Raw genomic sequence first — 9,674 nt, 5'->3', positions numbered from 1 at the left:
AGGAATCCCAGACTGGCGATTTGTGGAGTGATAAATCACAAGTTTAGGAGCCTGACCAGATTTCTGAAGGTACCAGTGGAGGTAGCTGCCACCGTAAACACTCGGACTGACTGTACAGCTGATAGAGACAGTGTCTCCCTGCTGAACAGCCTGAGCTGATGGAGACTGAGTCACAACTATATCTGCCATTGATTCTGAAAATGAACACAAAGATATGGATGTCATTATATATTTATATTATCAAACACTGTATAATATTCTGAAATCTTCTAAAATACAACAAAAAATAATGGCACTGTTGTCTTAAGAGCTGTGTTGTGAAAACGAAGTTAATTAAAATGAACATCTAACCAAAATCCCAAGTTAAAATGTTTCAATCTTACTCACCCTGAACAAAGAGTCCCAGCATCAGCAGCAGTAGAAAGACTGAAATCATCATCATGCTGCCTGTGTCAGTGTCTGTGAAAGGACTGGACAGTCACTGATCAGTACTGGGGGTCTTAAAGTGTGTGGAGCAGTGAGGCAGGACAGGTATGCAAAGCCCCTTCCTCTATACAAATCCTGTCACACACAGTGAGAGGAACTCTGATGTGTGAACAGCACGGGGTCTATCGAGGGCCGGGACATATTTTTTGGGGTATATGAACTGAATCTTTTCTGAAACTGAGCCGATTGACACCCTCCCACTGATCAGTTCTGAGTCCAATTCTGCGCTCCTTTGTGCGACTGCTTCAAACAGTCAACACTGGCCAGGTCTGAGTTTAACACCAGACTGTAGTTTCCTTTCTCTGATTATACTGTAGTGCTTTTACATCAGGAGCAACAGTAGCACTCTGTCTTCCTCTTGTGGTCGGAGAGTGTAATGGCAGCTTGTGTGGTGTATGGAGAGAGAGAGCTCTGGAAGCAGAACCCATTGCGGTTCCTCTACAGCCAAACAACACTGAATTCTGGAGGATTTGGGATGGAGATCAATCCTTCATTACCTATACAAACTTGGCTGAAATTATACAGAAAATCGACTTTAATAACCGTTGAAAGGCCTAGTAGACCAATGCCCCACTTGCCCCTTCAACTAAGATAAAGAGATAAATATCTGTTGGTGTATCAGTGTTTTTCCACAACCAAGGGTGAAAGTGCGGTTAGTGGAGCTCATGGAGCTGAATGTGGAGTTTGGGAAAGAGCAGGAGGAACACTGCTGGGGGTGGGAGAGCATTCCTCCCTCCCTGTGCTCTTTATCAGTGGAGATCAGATCTGGCCTCAGCTGCACTTACACTGATAAACAAGTCTATGATTCACTGCTGAACTGAGACATTTCTCTGCAACCAGTAACCTCACCAACCTGCCCCCACCCCCCACCACCCCAAATCTCAGCTCTGACGACCTTTCTGAATGATCTCTCTAATGTCTCAAAGTGATTTTATCTCATTGATTATTTGCATTAATTTCCAAAAATGCTTTGGATTAAAGGGAATTGAGTATCCCAGAATGCATTGGGATCTCCTCCTCAGTATTAACGTAACATTGATCAACATGAATATTTAAAAAATAAATTATGATTTAGCCCTGGCCAAACCTTTAATATGTACAAAAATTTCATTCAACGTATTTCATGTGTGGGCTAAGAGTCTATGACCCCATCTCTGGTACAGTGACCATAATTTACTATTTCAGTCTTTTGTTCAATCTCTGCATATTTTCCTTGTCTTTTCAAAAATAAACTTTGTCTGTGCGAACATTAACATTTAGAGAAAGTGTAATACCTTTGTGATTATTAGAGTTATAAACCACAAAGTAGTTTCAGTGTTTTAGAGCAGAGCCCCTCAGTGTTACAGATCAGTGCCTCCCCCCTCAGCACCTGCGGTAGGTCCCAGCTGCAGCAGTGCAGTCTCTGAGCAGTCTGACTGAGGGAGGTTTTTGTACGGCTCTGTATCACTGTGTGAACGGCCAGCTACTACCGATGTTATGTACACTCTGACAGTAATAATCTCCTGCATCTTCAGCCTGGACTCCAGTGATTTTCAGTGTAAACTGAGTCCCAGATCCACTCCCGCTGAAACGATCAGGAATCCCAGACTGGCGAGTTGTGGCGAGATAAATCAGAAGTTTAGGAGCCTGACCAGGTTTCTGTAGATACCAGCTTAGCCGGTTGCCACCATGCACACTCTGACTGACTGTACAGCTGATAGAGACAGTGTCTCCCTGCTGAACACCCTGAGCTGATGGAGACTGAGTCACAACTATATCTGCCATTGATTCTGAAAAAGAAATCAAAGAAATGTATCAATGGACATTCATATTTCCAAATGTTGTGTCATATTCTGTTGTATTTGAATATCCAACAATGGCACTGATGTGAAAAGTGTTGTATTGTGAAAAGTAAGCAAATAAAATCTAGAAGCGAAATCCCAAGTTAAAATGTTTAAATCTTGCTCACCCTGTACAACGAGTCCCAGCATCAGCAGCAGTAGAAAGACTGACATCATCATAATGCTGCCTGTGTCAGTGTCTGTGAAAGGACTGGACAGTCACTGATCAGTACTCGGGGTCTTAAAGTGTGTGGAGCAGTGAGGCAGGACAGGTATGCAAAGCTCCTTCCTCTATACAAATCCTGTCACACACAGTTAGAGGAGCTCTGATGTGTGAACAGCAGTGGGTATTTATGGGAGCATTGCTGAGACTATTTTACACTTTCATATCCATGTTACTGGTGAAATTTGACTACATTTTGGCTAAAGTTCTTTAAAATGTGTATTCATTTATTTCTATGTTGTGTGTTCTGATATTAGTTGTCGAATGAGTGATCAGGAAGTCAGTACCCAGAGAATGATTCAAACTCAGTTCATCCATCTGAAAGAAATGTGATGTAAGTCTCAGGATTATGGTGGGTTTTTTTCATTTCCAATACTGGGCTAACTGCAGAAGGACACTTTCTGCTCGCTACACTCTGCCAACTGTGATATTTGCTCCAGGGCAGCTTTGGAATGTTTTCCATCATATTTCCATCACAGCTTTTTTCTATTGTCCTAATTTAGTATGGTGGATCATATTTATCAACAAATGTCATTTCTGCAATGTCCTGCATCACTTGGGGAGAGCACTGAAAAGCTGCTTCTCCCATACAGCACATTCTCCCAGCAGCCCCTTCTTTTCCCACACTGCAGTTCACTCACTCAGATGCAGAGCCATTGTGATGGAGGGCTGTACATCCTGTTCAGGGAGTGAATTATCCCAGAATGCCTCAGGAACTGCTCATTAATATTCATGTAACATTGATCAAAGTGAAAAACAAAAACCTTCTTTAGATCCTAAATTATTGGATGACGTACTCCTGGTAATCCTCGGAAAAGTACAAACACTCTGTTCAACATTTTCACCATGTGTGTTGAGTCTAGGGTCCCATCTCTGGTACAGTAAACATAATTAAATTGCAATTCACCATTTCAGTTTTTTGCTGAATCTGTGCATCTGTTCCTTGTGTTTACAAAGTGGTTAGTCGCCCTTTCTTTGTATGGTTTAGAGAAGATGAAACAAGTTGGTTCTGACCAATTCCCATGGGTAAAGGCTGTTCTCTCAATTAAAAATGTTTACTTATAAATGTATGGATTTTATAGTTTGGTTCTAACATTCAAATTTAGAGAAAGTGTGTTAGGTTTGGGAATAGGAGAGTTATTATTGCACAAAGTAGTTCAGAGCAGAGCCCTTCAGTGTTACAGATCAGTGCCTCCCCCCTCAACACCTGCAGTAGTTCCCAGCTGCAGCAGTGCAGTCTCTGTGCACTCTGACTGAGGGAGGTTTTTGTATGGCTCTGTATCACTGTGTGAACGGCCAGCTACTACCGATGTTATGTAAACTCTGACAGTAATAATCTCCTGCTTCTTCAGCCTGGACTCCAATGATTTTCAGTGTAAACTGAGTCCCAGATCCACTCCCACTGAAACGATCAGGAATCCCAGACTGGCGAGTTGTGGCGAGATATATCAGAAGTTTAGGAGCCTGACCAGGTTTCTGTAGGTACCAGTGGAGACAGTGGCCATAGCTTGAGTCGTAGTAAACACTCTGACTGACTGTACAGCTGATAGAGACAGTGTCTCCCTGCTGAACAGCCTGAGCTGATGGAGACTGAGTCACAACTATATCTGCCATTGATTCTGAAAATGAAAACATGGAAATGTAGGTCAATGCATTATAATAATGTAAAGCCCTCTGTAATTTTCAGGCATATTTGAATATACAATAATGACACTGTTGTGAAAAAAGTTGTATTGTAAAAAGCAAACAAATAAAATGTAAGATGTAACCAAATTCCAAAGTTAAAATTTTAAAATCTAAAGTGCGGTTAGTGGAGCTCATGGAGCTGAATGTGGAGTTTGGGAAAGAGCAGGAGGAACACTGCTGGGGGTGGGAGAGCATTCCTCCCTCCCTGTGCTCTTTATCAGTGGAGATCAGATCTGGCCTCAGCTGCACTTACACTGATAAACAAGTCTATGATTCACTGCTGATCTGAGACATTTCTCTGCAACCAGTAACCTCACCAACCTGCCCCCACCCCCCACCACCCCAAATCTCAGGCCCTAAACTCTGATGACCTTTCTGAATGATCTCTTTAATGTCTCAAAGATATTTCTGGTTTCCATAAAATCCACACATTTATAAGTAAACATTTTTCATTGAGAGAACAGCCTTTACACATGTGAATTGGTCAGAACCAACTTGTTTCATCTTTTCTAAAACATACCAAGAAAGGGCGACTCACTACTTTGTAAACACAAGGAAAAGATGCACAGATTCAGCAAAACAGAAATGGTGAATTGAAATTTAATGATGTTTACTGTACCAGAGATGGGACCCGAGACTCAACACACATGGTGAATATGTTGAATAGAGTGTTTGTACTTTTCAGAGGATTACCAGGAGTACGTCATCCAGTAATTTAGGATCTAAAGAAGGTTTTTTTTTTTTTACTTTGATCAATGTTACATTGACATTAATGAGCAGTTCCTGAGGCATTCTGGGATAATTCACTCCCTGAACAGGATGTACAGCCCTCCATCACAATGGCTCTGCAGCTGAGTGAGTGAACTGCAGTGTGGGAGAAGAAACAGAAAAAATTAGGACAACAGAAAAAAATCACTGTCGAAAATATGACGGGAAAATGTTCCAGTGCCTTCTACAGTTAGCCCAGCATTCCCTGTGTTAACACAAGGCTCTCATTGTACTCATCTGAAAACTACAATGTCAAATATGAAGAAACTATCTGTTCATGGTGACAAATGGGAAATAAACACCATAATAGATCACATTTCAGATGGATTGCATTTGAATCATTCTCAGGGCACTAACTTCCTGATCTCTCATAGTACTACTTCTATCAGAACATCCAACATGGGAATGTATTATTAAACACATTTTAAAAAACATTAGTACAAATGCAGTCACATTTCAGCAGTAAGGATATGAAAGTGAAATATAATTTCAGCAAAGCTTCAATTAATACCTACTGCTGTTCACACATCAGAGCTCCTCTATCTGTATGTGACAGGATATGTATTTTACCACAACTTCATCCCTTCTTGACTGTGTACACATCTTCCCATGTCTCCAGGTACACAGTTAAATGCCAGAAACTATTATTTGGACATTTGAATGTTTGACAGATTAAAAGAAGTATTGAATAGTACACGTGTCCCAGCCCTCTATAGACCCCCTGCTGTTCACACATCAGAGCTCCTCTCACTGTGTGTGACAGGATTTGTATAGAGGAAGGGGCTTTGCATACCTGTCCTGCCTCACTGCTCCACACACTTTAAGACCCCCAGTACTGATCAGTGACTGTCCAGTCCTTTCACAGACACTGACACAGGCAGCATTATGATGATGTCAGTCTTTCTACTGTTGCTGATGCTGGGACTCTTTGCTCAGGGTAAGCAAGATTAAAACATTTTAATTTGGGATTTGGGTTATATTTTAGATTTTATTTACGAATCACAATACAACTGTTTTCACAACAGTGCCATTGTCTATTCAAATATGCCAGAATATGACACAGCGTTTAGAAATTAATTAATGTCCACTGATCTACATTTCTTTGTTTTATTTTTCAGAATCAATGGCAGAAATAGTTGTGACTCAGTCTCCATCAGCTCAGGCTGTTCAGCAGGGAGACACTGTCTCTATCAGCTGTACACTCAGTCAGAGTGTGCACGGTGGCAACTGGCTAAGCTTTAAGTTCTTTTAATCTGTCAAACATTCAAATGTCCAAATAATAGTTTCTGGCATTTAACTGTGTACATGGAGACATGGGAAGATGTGTACACAGTCAAGAAGGGATGAAGTTGTGGTAAAATACATATCCTGTCACATACAGATAGAGGAGCTCTGATGTGTGAACAGCAGTAGGTATTAATTGAAGCTTTGCTGAAATTATATTACACTTTCATATCCTTGTTACTGCTGAAATGTGACTGCATTTGTACTAATGTATTTTAAAATGTGTTTAATAATACATTCCCATGTTGGATGTTCTGATAGAAGTAGTACTATGAGAGATCAGGAAGTTAGTGCCCCGAGAATGATTCAAATGCAATCCATCTGAAATGTGATCTAAGAACTAATTGTATTATGGTGTTTATTTCCCATTTGTCACCATGAACAGATAGTTTCTTCATATTTGACATTGTAGTTTTCAGATGAGTACAATGAGAGCCTTGTGTTAACACAGGGAATGCTGGGCTAACTGTAGAAGGCACTGGAACATTTTCCCGTCATATTTTCGACAGTGATTTTTTTCTGTTGTCCTAATTTTTTCTGTTTCTTCTCCCACACTGCAGTTCACTCACTCAGCTGCAGAGCCATTGTGATGGAGGGCTGTACATCCTGTTCAGGGAGTGAATTATCCCAGAATGCCTCAGGAACTGCTCATTAATGTCAATGTAACATTGATCAAAGTGAAAAAAAAAAAACCTTCTTTAGATCCTAAATTACTGGATGACGTACTCCTGGTAATCCTCTGAAAAGTACAAACACTCTATTCAACATATTCACCATGTGTGTTGAGTCTCGGGTCCCATCTCTGGTACAGTAAACATCATTAAATTTCAATTCACCATTTCTGTTTTGCTGAATCTGTGCATCTTTTCCTTGTGTTTACAAAGTAGTGAGTCGCCCTTTCTTGGTATGTTTTAGAAAAGATGAAACAAGTTGGTTCTGACCAATTCACATGTGTAAAGGCTGTTCTCTCAATGAAAAATGTTTACTTATAAATGTGTGGATTTTATGGTTTGGTTCTAACATTCACATTGAGAGAAAGTGTGTTAGGTTTGGGAATAGGAGAGTTATTATTGCAAAAAGTAGTTCAGAGCAGAGCCCTTCAGTGTTACAGATCAGTGCCTCCCCCCTCAGCACCTGCAGTCGGTCCCAGCTGCAGCAGTGCAGTCTCTGTGCAGTCTGACTGAGGGAGGTTTTTGTACGGCTCTGTATCACTGTGTGAACGGCCAGCTACTACCGATGTTATGTACACTCTGACAGTAATAATCTCCTGCATCTTCAGCCTGGACTCCAGTGATTTTCAGTGTAAACTGAGTCCCAGATCCACTCCCACTGAAACGATCAGGAATCCCAGACTGGCGAGTTGTGGCGCCATATATCAGAAGTTTAGGAGCCTGGCCAGGTTTCTGCAGGTACCAGCTGAGGTAGTTGCCACTGTAAACACTCTGACTGACCATACAGTTGATAGAGACAGTGTCTCCCTGCTGAACAGCCTGAGCTGATGGAGACTGAGTCACAACTATATCTGCCATTGATTCTGAAAACGAAAACAGAGAAATGTAGGTCATTGGAGATTAATATTTTCAAACACTGTGTCATATTCTGACATATTTGAATGTACAATATTGGCAATGTTGTGAAAAAAGTAGTATTGTGAAAAGTAATCAAATAAAAGGTATCATTTAACAAAAATCACAAATTAAAATGTTTGAATCTTACTCACCCTGAACAAAGAGTCCCAGCATCAGCAGCAGTAGAAAGTCTGACATCATCATAATGCTGCCTGTGTCTGTGTCTGTGAAAGGACTGGACAGTCACTGATCAGTACTGGGGGTCTTAAAGTGTGTGGAGCAGTGAGGCAGGACAGGTATGCAAAGCCCCTTCCTCTATACAAATCCTGTCACACACAGTTAGAGGAGCTCTGATGTGTGAACAGCAGTGGGTCTATAGGGGGCTGGGACACGTGCATTATTCACTGCTGTTTTTAATCTTTCAAACATTCAAATGTCAAAATAACAGTTTCTGACATTGAACTGTGTACAAGAAGACATGTGAACATGTGTAGATGGTCAAGAAGGGCTGAAGTGGTAAGATTGTGTAAAATATGAGTGAGTAAATGTACATGTTTTGTATTCTGATTGCAGATTTTATGAGAGCTCAGAAAGTCAAGGACCTCAGTCAGGCTCATGGAATTATTCAGCTTCAGTAAATCCATATACATTTAATGAAAAGTGAAATGCTGTATTTATGTGTTTTTACGTGAATTCAATCTGAAGAGCATCTTTCTCTGTATTTAATACAACAGCAGTTCAAAGACTGAAAATTAAGCAGCTTGGGGGAAACAGAGCTGACCACAGAAACCCTTATTACATGTTTACACCAGGATTGATCTCTATTTCATCCCTGATCTGTCTTTCCTCCATCAATGCTGGACGCACAGAGAAGCCAGCAGCCACTGATGTTCATTCAGCTCTGGAGCAGCTGAGCAGCACAGACACTGTGTCTGTGAGCTCACATTGTGCAGTTGGCTCAGGCAGACCGCTGACACACAACGAACCAGAGGACTGACTTTTCCTCACTGAGAGAGGGACAACTGGGCCAAATTAAGTCCTTCCTCCTGTGTTGACGATGCACACAGTTATACGAGGCCCTTTCACACAGCTGCTCACAGGATTGGACAGGACTGCATATCAGACTGCAGTTTCAGCTTTTTTTTGATGGTGCTAGAGTATGGAGTCTGTGCCAATTCCCAATCAATGGTTTGGAAGTACTGAAATTGATATGCCGTGCCGCATGTTTTGATTGGAGGCCAAGAAAGATTTAACAATAATCCCTATTAGCTCATTGTTTCAGAGCAGAGCCCTTCAGTGTTACAGATCAGTGCCTCCCCCCTCAGCACCTGCAGTAGGTCCCAGCTGCAGCAGTGCAGTCTCTGTGCAGTCTGACTGAGGGAGGTTTTTGTACGGCTCTCTATCACTGTGTGAACACATATTGACTGTTGGGGTAGTGATAACTCTGACAGTAATAATCTCCTGCATCTTCAGCCTGGACTCCAGTGATTTTCAGAGTAAACTGAATCCCAGATCCACTCCCACTGAAACGATCAGGAATCCCAGACTGCCGAGTTGTAGAATAATAAATCAGAAGTTTAGGAGCCTGACCAGGTTTCTGCAGGTACCAGCTGAGGTAGTTGCTGTAAACACTCTCACTGAGTGTACAGCTGATAGAGACAGTGTCTCCCTGCTGAAAAGCCTGAACTGATGGAGGCTGAGTCACAACAATATCTGCCATTGATTCTGGAAAAGAAAACAGGGAAATGTAGGTCATTGGACATTAATATTTTCAAATGCTGTGTCATATTCTGACATGTTTGAATATACAATAATGGCAATGTTGTGAAAAAAGTTGTA

The sequence above is a fragment of the Conger conger genome, chromosome 2, assembly GCF_963514075.1.
Source record: "Conger conger chromosome 2, fConCon1.1, whole genome shotgun sequence".
Lineage (NCBI taxonomy): Eukaryota > Metazoa > Chordata > Actinopteri > Anguilliformes > Congridae > Conger > Conger conger.
The sequence above is the reverse complement of the archived record's forward strand: the minus strand, read 5'-3'. Positions refer to the sequence as shown.